We start from the raw sequence: 11,799 nt of genomic DNA on the forward strand, positions 1-11,799 counted from the left end.
CAGCCAAACACAGGATTAAACATGGCTTCTGCCCAGGGCTGGGGACTATGGGAATATAATACAATGCTGGAAACCTGAGCTGTACCACAGGCATTGGCAAGTAAAAGGAAAAACTCCTATAACTCAACCTTGAAAGCACAGAGGATGACCTGCTCCAGGGAAATCTGAGAGCCAGAGAAGGGTTGCGATGTGGAGCCCTGGCGCTGTGACGGCATTGCTAAGCCTCTGGGTACAACACAGAAATAAACATGGCAAGTATTGTTCTTAAAAACAATGACACACAGGATGTTTTCCCACTAATTCCACTGTTTCATTTGCCTCTGTCGTATCCTGGTAAATTAGAAAGGTTAAATATATTATCTACCCTATTCTATATCCAAACAAAATAAAAATTTAAAATAAAATGGATGGCCCAAACCTAAGTGGGGGTAAGAACAGATACAAGTCTAGTTCTGACTTTCATGTCTTCTGACTCCAACAAATGTTCTGTCTACTGTAAAAATCAAAAAGAAAATTTAAGTTGGATCTTTGGGCCATCTATCTTTTCCAACTTACCATCCAGTGTAGGAGTTCCTTCTATAGGACTCTGCCAAAAAAAAAAAAAAGTAAAATTAAAACTTATGGCACCTAATTAATATCTCAGTAGTAGAGAGTTCATTTCTTTTTATAATATATTCTTTCAGTGATTATTAAAATGATTCATTTTCATGGGATAAAATTTGGAAACTACAAAAAAGCATAAAGAATAAAATTTAAACCACTCATAACCCCACTACACTTTATCTTCCTTTTGCTATTAAAACACAAATGAAGTTTATGTTGATTATTTTAGTGGTATTACATAGGATGATACCTAAGACATAATCTATATTATTTTTGGAATAGTGTCTCCCAATCATAAAAACCCATCTAATCATAAATACCCAGTCCATTATATCCATGTTTTACAAAATTAGGATCATATATTATATACTACCCTGGGACCAGATTTTCTCCCTTAATACATCATCGTCTTATTTAATTTACATTTGTCATAAAATGTGACTTGAAATGTCTGCGATATATTTGTTCATTCCTTGACATCACTATAACTTATTTAGCCTCTACTCTAATGTTTGTCATTTACGTTGTTTCCATTTTTCACTTTCATAAAAATAACATGGAATAAGTATTAATCTACTAGCCTGCTCATGTAAATAGTTTATTCACTGCAACTTTGTAGTAAGTTTTAATAACACTTTCTAAAATCTCCTTGGATTTTCTTATACAAATTTTTTTCTAGATTTACCTTTTCAGCATCTCCTATAAAGATGAGGTGTTGTTTGAAATACAGTCCATGTTACAGATTAGCCAAAGGAGAATTGATAAATTTGCTCTTATTATTGCTTTCTGAGACAGTCTACTTACCAATTAAGCAGCACAAATGTTTTAAAAAGCTGTTCTTCCTGGGGTGTCTGGGTGGCTCAGTCAGTTAAGCCTCCGACTCTCGGTTTCGGCTCAGGTCCTGATCTCACGGTTTCATGAGTTCAAGCCCCACACTGGGCTCTCACTGAAAGTATAGAGCTTGCTTGGGATTCTCTGTCTCCCTCTCTCTGCCCCTCTTCCACTCACACTGTCTCTGTCTCTCTCAAAATAAATAAATAAACCTTAAAAAAAAAAGTTGTTCTTATCAATATTTCTAGGCAATAATCTTTAATGGCCCCTAATATCACAAGAAAGACAAGACCAACAAATAGTCAATGCCTCCCGGTGTAAGTTCACAGCACCACCTAGAAGTTGTCTTGCCAAAAAATCAAACCTGAATCTGACCAGATCTCTAGATCTACTACCAATTTATTGGAAATACAAGGGATAGAGGATCATGGTAAATGACAACATAGAGTTACAATCAGCAAAGTCCAGACTCTGAAATTTTACAGGACAAACAACTAATTTCTTCAACAAGTACATTGGAAGTAGAGGTGGAGGGGAATCTTATACATAAAAGCTATTTAAAAAGCATATCAAACAATTGTAATGTCTGAACTTTATTTGGATCTTGATTCAAGCAAACAGTTACCAAAAAACTTCATGTGACAACCGGGAAAATATGAAAACTATCTGGCTATTTGATGGTGTTTAGGAACTACTATTAGTTTAAAAAATTTTTTGTTTTATGTTTATTTATTTTTGAGAGACAGAGAGACAGAGCACAAGTAGGGGAGGAGCAGAGAGTGAATGAGACAGAATCCCAAGCAGGCTCCAGGCTCTGAGCTGTCAGCACAGATCCTGATGTGGGGCTCAAATTCACAAACCGTGAGATCATGACCTGAGCCAAAGTCGGACGCTTAACCAACTGAGCCACCCAGATGCCCCTATTAGTTTTTTAGATTAAATAAATTTTATGCTTAAGTTTTTATGAGCAGTCCTTATCTTTTAAGGACACCTTCTGAAATATTCACAGATGAAACGATAGGTCTGGGATTTGCTTCAGAACAACCCAGGTGAAGGCATGGAGGGAATAGAGATGAAACAAAACTGGCCATGAGTGGGTAATTATTGAAGCGTGGTAATAGGTCCATGGGAGTTATTTATCCCATTCTCGCTATTTTTTATGTTTTAAATTTTCTATAACAAAAAGGTTTTTTTTTAAGCTGATCTTAATACTTTGCTGAAATCAGTCTCACTTCATTTTGTGCTTTAGTTCTATTGTCTAGAGCAGAACTGTTCAAGCTGTGGCTGTAATCCTCCACTGGGTCATGAAATGAATTCAGTGGGTCTCCACTGACCTTTGTTTCATATGGAATGGAATAGAATAGAATAGAATAGAATAGAATAGAATAGAGTTAGAGGGCATCACAATAAGTAAAGTCAAGAACTGTTTCATGAATCTTTTCATTCATTCTGTGTGTATGAGTGGTATTTGTCCATTTCCCAGATCACGACATAAGTTATATTTCATACTCCAGATTATAGTGCAAATTTTTTGGAAAACATTTCTCTAGAGCAGAGGTCTGCAAACTTTTCTATAAGGAGCCAAATAGTAAATATTTTTGGCTTTGTAAGCCATAGAGTTGCTGTCACACTATTCAGCTCTGCAGTTGGATCATAAAAGCAACCATACACAAGACAGAAGTGTATATGCACAACTATGTCCCAACAAAACCTTATTTATGGATACTAGAATTTGAGTTTCATACAATTTTCACTTGTCACAAAATATTCTTCTTCTGATTTTTTTCCCCTAACCATTGAAAAATGTAAAAATCATTCTTAGCTCTAGGACTATACAAAAGCAGGGGGCAGGCTAGATTTGGCCTGTCCTTTGCTCTAGATTTTCTAACGGAAAGGTTTATTGTGGGAAGGAGGAAGGTCACGCTGCTGAGGTTTTAGGAGTCTGTGTGATCGGTAAAAACACATTAAAATTTACCATTGCTTAGATTTGTTTGGGGACTAGATATTCAATTTATTTTGAATAGCATTTCAGTTCAGGTCGTGATCCCATAGCCGGTAGTGAGACTGAGTCCCTTGTTGGGCTCTGGGCTGAGCATTGAGTCTGCTTGGGATTCTCTCTCTCCCTCTTTCTCTGCCTCTCCCCCATTCTCTCTCTCTCTCTCTCTCTCTCTCTCTCTCTCTCTAAATAAACATTAAAAACAAAAACAAATAAAACTAACAGAAAATAACAAGTACTGATAAAGATGTGAAAAAATTGGAACCTTGTACGCTGTTGGTAGGAAGTAAAATGGTATAGCTGCTCTAAAAAACAGTATGGCAGCTCCTCAGACAGTTAAACATAGGATTACATTTGATCCAGCAATACCACTTCTGAGTATATGCGCAAAAAAAATTGAAAGCAGGGACTCAAAGAGATATTTGTACACCCGTGTTCATAGCATTAATCACAAGAGCCAAAAGGTGGAAGCAACCTAACCATTAACAGATGAATAGATTAAAACATATGTGGTATGTATAGGCAATGGAATATTACTTAGCCTTGAAAAAGAAGGAAATTCTTACATTTGCTATAACATGGGTGAACCTTGAGGACACTATGCTAAAGGAAACAAGTCAGTTACAAAAAGACAAATACTGTATAATTTCACTTGTATGAGGAACTAGAATAGTCAGACTCATAGAACAGAAAGTAGAATGGTAGTTGCCAAGGCCCGGGAGGAAGGAGACATGGGGAGTTGTTTCAGTTTGGCCAGATAAAAAAGTTCTGGAGATTGGGTGTACAACCACGTGAATGTATTTAACACCACTGAATTGTATACTTCTAATGGACTAAGATGGTAAATTTGATGCATATTTTACCACAGTTTTTATTAAATTCAGTTATTGAGAAGAAAGAAACAAAGACTTTCAGAGCAATACCAAATCTGTGCCTTCTTCTAGGTGATAAAATTGTAAATATAGAAGACAGCCATTGTGCTCCATCAGACTTCTCTTACTCAAGCCAACTGTTTTCCACTTCACCAGCTCTTCCCCATATGACAGGCTGTTCAGGCCCTTTGCTTTCCTCCATTGTGCTCCTTCTAATACCTTCTAGTTGTTGTGGGGTTTGTTTTGTTTAATGTTTTTCTTAAAATTGAATTCCCAGGCTGAAGACCATGATCCAGATGTGGTCTACTCAGGACAGAACACTTTGGAATTGTCCCTTCCTATGATGTGGCAGACCCTGGACCTTCCACAACGTGCTCTGAGAATGTTATATCTCATACCTCAGGCCTGTTTTGTGGAATCTGCTTCCCCCATTTGGTACATGGGCCTTTGAACCTAAATGCAGAATTTTTAATCTACTCCTATTTAATTTCATGTTTTGCCCCAGTTGTGTTAAATTAAATTGAAAGGAACTACTTCCAGGAATTTAAAAAAAAAAAAAAACCTACAAGGGCACCTGGGTGGTTTAGTCAATTAAGTGTCCAACTTGGGCTCAGGTCATGATCTCATGGTTTGTGAGTTTGAGCCCCGCATCAGTCTCTGTGCTCACAGCTCAGAGCCTAGAGCCTGCTTCTGACTCTGTGTCTCCCTCTCTGTCTGCCCCTTCCCTGCTTGTGCTGTGTGTGTGTGTGTCTCTCTCTCAAAAGTAAATAATAAAACATTAAAAAAAAAAAAAACCTACAAAACACAAACAAAAGAACACACTAGATTTCATGATCTGAATATAAAAGACCAAATCTGTAAAGTGACAAGAGTCTTCCTTCCCAGCTTCTTCCTTCCCAGTGTCTTCCCCTATTCTTCACACGATAAACTGTAACAACTGAGCTTTTGTTAGATCAAGATTGAGACAAAAATAGGGGCGCCTGGGCGGCTCAGTTGGCTAAGTGTCCAACTTCAGCTCAGGTCATGCTCTTGTGGTTCACGGGTCCTAGCCCTGTGTGGGACTCTGTGCTGACAGCTCAGAGCCTGGAGCCTGCTTCGGATTCTGTGCGTGTCTCTCTCTCTGCCCCTCCCCTGCTCAAGCTCTATCTTTCTCTCTCTCTCTCAAAAATAAGTAATCATTAAAAAAAAAAAAAATTTAAGATTGAGACAAAAATAAAGCAGACACGGCAAAACAGTTTCATTTAGTATGCCTGCATTTGACTGATGGTGGCTGCCTGCAGCACTGTGTTTAGCAGGAATATGGAGCCATATCCATGTGGAGCAAGAAAGAGGGCGGTAAAAGATTAAAGGTGTCTGTCAAAGACAGAGGTAAAGAGGGAGAGGCTAGGAATGCAAGCTGGTGCAGCCACTCTGGGAAACAGTATGGAGGTTCTTCAAAAAACTAAAAATAGAACTACCCTACGACCCAGCAATTGCACTCCTAGGTATTTATCCAAGGGGTACAGGGATGCTGTTTCGAAGGGGCATGTGCACCCCAATGTTTATAGCAACACTAACAACAATAGCCAAAGTATGGAAAGAGCCCAAATGTCTATTGATGGATGAATGGATAAAAAAGATGTGGTACACACACACACACACACACACACACACACACAATGGAGTATTACTTGGCAATCAAAAAGAATGAAATCTTGTCATTTGCAACGACGTGGATGGAACTGGAGGGTATTATGCTATGTGAAATTAGTCAGTCAGAGAAGACAAAAATCATATGACTTCACTCATATGAGGACTTTAAGAGACAAGACAGACGACCATAAGAGAAGGGAAACAAAAATAATATAAAAACAAGGAGGGGGACAAAATAGAAGAGACTCATAAATATGGAGAACAAACTGAGGGTTACTGGAGGGGTTGTGGGAGCGGGGATGGGTTCAATGGGTAAGGGGCACTAAGGAATCTACTCCTGAAATCATTGTGGCACTATATGCTAATTTGGATGTAAATTTAAAAAAAGAAAAAAAAATTAAAAAAAAGGAAAGTGAGCTCTTAAAAAACATTAAAAAAGAGAGAGAGAGAGGCAAGTATGCCACCAATTTGCCAAAAAAAAAAAACCCATGGGTTTTTCTGTGGTTGCATTTTTGCCAAAGGCCATATAACCAAACTCTAAAGGCTATTAGCAAGAGTGTTTCAATTGCTCTTATTTGTCACTACCCTATAGTAGGAAATAAAGCTAGAAAAGGAAACCTAATGTCTGTAATTCCCTCAGACTTCAAAGGACATCTGCATGTGCTGGGCTGATAATTCTGTTTTATCCCCACCCACCCAACTGTGAGCCAGAGTCTAAATCAGAAACAGGAAACACAATTCTAAAGGAAACCAAAGGATAGAGGAAAACATTATGATGATATTTTTAATTATACTTAATATTACATGAAACATATGTATGTGAAAATATTTTTTAATTTTATATGAAATGTGTGTATGTACATAAATCAGTCCGTACTAAGAGAGACAGATATCTTATACCACATACCATATATAAAGACATATAAAATCATAGTAGGAATACATGGGGAAAGGAATGATTAATCTTAATACCTTCTGTATCCTATTAAGTTAAAAGAAATTCAGTGTATCTTTATGATATAAAGCAAATGATGGCCCAGACCGAAATCTGGCCTGTCATCTGTTTTTATGTGGCCTGTGAGCTAAGAATGTTTTTTATATTTTTTAAATGGTTGGGAAAAAATTAAAAGAAGAAGGATATTTCAGTCAGTTAAGTGTCCAACTTCAGCTAAGGTCATGATCTCAGTTTGTGAGATCAAGCCCCACATTGGGCTCTGTGCTGACAACACAGAGCCTGCTAGGGATTCTCTCTCTCCTTCTCTCTCTGCCCCTCCCCTGCTCGCTCTGTCTCTCAAAATAAATAAATGAATTTTAAAAATAAAAATATGCGGGGCACCTGAGTGGCTCAGTCCATTAGATATCCAACTTCGGCTCAGATCGCAATCTCGCGGTTCGTGAGTTCGAGCCCCACACTGGGCTCTGTGCTCACAGCTCAGAGCCTGGAGCCTGCTTCAGATTCTGTGTCTCCCTCTCTCTCTCTCTCTGCCCTCCTCCCCTCACACTCTGTGTGTCTCTCTCTCTTTCTCAAAAATAAATATTGAAAAAAATAAAATTAAAAAATATAAAAAAGTACATGAAATTCAAATTTCAGAGTCCACAAATAAAGTTTTATCAGAATAGAACAATACTCAATTACATCTTATCTATATTTGCTTTTGCATTCAACAGCAGAGTTGAGTCTTTTGACAGAGACTATATGGCCCACAAAGCCAAAAATTTTCACTATCTGGCCATTTATGGAAAAAGTTTACTAAAGGGTCGTGGTCATCATGTCCAGGATATAGTTTCTTTCACAGATTTAGCATTGCAACTTGTATTTTGGACCCAAAAGCAAATAAGATTTCAAGTGATTTGGGGTTTGTTCCTACCCATATATTTCTATTATAATAGATCTTAATATAAAATAACTTAATAAATGATAAACAAGTCTAAATTTTTCACAAAGTCACAAAAAACATTGATTATTATACTAAAATTGTTAACTATTTCTTAACTTTTAATTATGATTTTTAATTTTCTAAATTTTAGAAATTATTAAATAAAAATTATTATAATAACCATTTTCTTTTTAAATAGGAAACACCTAGCACCTGGCATATACTAGGCATGCAATAAATTTTTGTTGCATTTAGCTAAAATAGTTTAACTCTTCCTATTTCAATTCATTAAATGAAGCGGTTGCTCCAAATGTGTGAAAATAAACGAAGAGCACCCAAATGAGAAAAAAACAAAGGCAATTAATTCAGGGCTTGCGATAGCAAAGGCATCTCTACCATGACTTCCACTTGGAGAGACGAAAGGCAGACAGAGGAATGGTAAAGCTTTATAGTAGAAAAAGGGGAAGGTTGTGGCCGTGCCTTGACTGGAGGCTGTTGGCACGCACAAGCTGTAAGCAGACTAACAAGAAAAGGGGTATCCCACATGATTGGCTAGGGCAGCATATTTGGCTTTCTCCAGTTGGTCCCAAGTTAGCAGTGAGGGCAAAAAGTAAGGAAGCTGTCAGCTATTAATCAAATCCGGGTAATTTGGGGCCAATCGCTACAAGAGTTATCGTTTGGCTTCCTGGACTGGTTGCTGCAGACAACTGGTCCAAGTTGTATTTTTATATATGGTCTCATCATTGTTTGTATATTAGTCTCTCAAATGCAAAAGGCTACAGTTCTCTTCAATGCCACAAACGTTGCACAACCACTAGCTATATGCCAGGAACCACATCAGATGCCAGGAATAAAAGATAAAGATGACATCGTCACTGCCCTACATTGTGGGAAAGGAGGCACATACAAAATCTATACGGAAGGCAGTCTATCCCTTATCTCTTGTAGAGATGGAATTAAAACTTGTCTACAAAGAGCTGTTGACACATAACCTTCCCAAAGAGACTCCACCACCTTCAAAGGCAGTGCCAGGCTCTTAGATTTAGGAAATTGTTTTTAGATCTGTCCTGCTGACATTTAAGACAATGTTCTCAAAGCCTACCCAGCAAAAAGATAAATTCATGGAATTTCTTAATGTGTTTTTAAATTTTTTTTTACATTTATTTATTTTCAAGAGACAGAGAGAGACAGAGTACAGGTGGAGGAGGGGCAGAGCGAGGAGACAGAATCCAAAGCAGGCTCCAGGCTCGGAGCTGTCAGCACAGAGCCCGATGCGGGGCTCAAACTCACAAACCATAAGATCATGACCTGAGCCAAAGTCAGATGCCTAACCTAACCCCCCTGTTAATGTGTTTTTAAATTTAAATCCTCACAATAGGATCTCTTTGATTCACTGTTACTTATACTCTTACAAACCAGAAGAGTGAAAACTCTATAAAAAATAGATTAAACTAAGATGCAACATCTTCCCACAACCAGTTTGTTGATTTTTTTAGAAACATATTCTTGAATATTGAACGGCACCCGTCAAGTAGCAATTATTATACCCCAATTATTATATCCCTCTTTCCCAATCCGATTAGGCAGAACTCCCAATTTTCCACCGGTAGCCTGGTTCTCCCTCCCTGTTGTACTTCAGGTTCCTCCACTCATCTGTCTTTCTTGGATCTTACAAGTCCTGCTGTGTTCACAGAGTTTTATCAATGGTATCCATCACTTCTGACTCATTCTATTGGCCAGAGCAAGTCAGATGGCCAAATCCAAGTCAAGAAGGCAGGGAAGTAGGCCCCCAGCACAGGGAGGAGAAAGAATCAGGGCCAATGATATAGTGTACCTCACAGCACCTGTCTCTGCCTCTGCATACTCGTGTAAAAGCATAAACAATAAAGTTCATGTAACTTGTCCCACAGCTCCAGCTTTTGAGTCTCCTCAAGCTCATTAATAAAGCACAGCATAGTAGTAAGCTGAGCTTTGGAATAGACAGATGTTGGTTTGTTCCCTAGTTCTCATCGTGTACACCAATGAAATCCTGGGCAAGTTACATAACCTTTCTCTGACCTTCATTATTTTCATCTGCAAAATAGAGATAATAACATTACATGTCTTTCATCAGTTGGGGTAAAGCAGGAAGCAGATGGCACTCTCAAACTGGACAACGTAACAAGAGTTTAATAAAAGGTCTCATCTATAAAGGTGTCAATAATCCTATTGTACCCTTTTCCTGTCCTCAATGTAGGTTCTGGGCTTCTCAGGCCAGCCCTTATGTCTCTCAGTACCAACTAATGAAAAATACCAGGCGCGGCTATGAAAACCAAATGCCCTCCCAGCAGCTGATGAAAGAAATCTCCACGAGATAGGCCACCCCTCCAGCTTCAGAAAAGCAACGAAGAGCCTATGTCACAAAACTGCCCTTGCAAATGGCTTTTCTAACAAAGGAGTCTTCTAAGACAGCTAGACTGTGAAAGTAAGCTTTCACTTCTTGAAGTCTATAATTTTACTCGATCTTTCCTAATAATGTATTGCCTTGGTGATGATACCTAAATTGATAGCTTTGTTTTCTGGGAAGTATAAAAATATTTGTAAATTTTCTTTAAGCCAGGAGAAAAAGTTAATGGCACTTTCATTTTCTTCCACATGCACAAGCTATTTAAAACCTATGACTCTAGCTAGATTTTTTTTTATTTTAAACAAAGTGTTTGAAGGTCTATATTAAGATTAGAATTAATAATAGTATCTATCTCATTGTGCAAAGTAAATGGGCTACTGCCTGGGAAGTAGTTAACAATTACACGTAATAAACTCGCTTATTAGAGACTGGCTCTCAAAACTGCAAACTAAGATTCATGCCCATGTGCATTAGAACAGAAACTCAAAAGTGGGACAAACAAAACCAGGTGGGGTGTTACATGCAGCCCGTAGGAGCCGGGCCCTGTGACCAGCCCTGGGAGAGAGCAGCCAGGGAGAGGAGCCCATCACCCAGGGCCTGTCTAGAAGCCTCCATCATGGGCATGAGTGGGGCCCAGCAGGAAGGCAAAAACAGTGACACGGTGACACGGTAATAGGGAGACTATGAAAAAGTGGTATACACAACAACAAGCAGGCAGGCCACATCTGACCATAGGAGGTGGGACTCTCCCCAGTATGTCTAAAATAATTTACAGATGATTACAAATTACATTTTTTTATTTTTTTATGTTTATTTATTTTTGAGAGAAAGAGAGAGAGACAGCACAAGCAGGGAAGGGGCAGAGAGAGAAGGGGACGCAGAACCCAAGGCAGGCTCCAGTCTCTGAGCTGTCAACACAGAGCCCGACGCGCGGCTTGAACTCACAGCCACCGTGAGATCATGACCTGAGCTGAAGTCATCCGGATGCTTAACCATCTGAGCCACCCGGGCGCCCCACAAATTACATTTTAAACTAAAACTAATGTTTAACACTTTTCAGTGTTCCTGCAGCTTGCATTATTCTTACTTTTACCAACTTTGGAGCATTTTAAGGAATTTTAAACAAATTCATCTAATGATACTTCAGACTTAATATGCATTTATAAACAATAATAATCAAAGGTATTCTTTCTTCAGCTCTTCCTATGTGCTGGGTGATGTTGATGAGGCACTTCGCTTACGGTTTACAGCAGAACCTCTGGTGACAAAGATCCTAGGTTCAAAGCCCAGTGCCGTGATTCACCGGCTGCACGATGCTGGGGGATTATCTCACCTATACTATGCTTTAAGTTCTTCATTTGTACGATGCTGGCTGTGCATAAAGTGCGTGCCCACAGCAAATATTAACACATTAGCACACATCATCTCACCTCATCACTACGACACAGCAAGGTCAGCATAGTATTAATCCCATTTTATGGTCAAGGAACAAGTTCAGCGAGGTTCAGCTACCTGTCCAAGTTTATGCAAGTTCAAATCTAGGTCTTTCTGACTCAGACCCACGCATGTTCTTAACCACTGTGCTATGCCAAACTCCCACCA

The sequence above is a fragment of the Panthera tigris genome, chromosome A2, assembly GCF_018350195.1.
Source record: "Panthera tigris isolate Pti1 chromosome A2, P.tigris_Pti1_mat1.1, whole genome shotgun sequence".
In the NCBI taxonomy this organism is placed as follows: domain Eukaryota; kingdom Metazoa; phylum Chordata; class Mammalia; order Carnivora; family Felidae; genus Panthera; species Panthera tigris.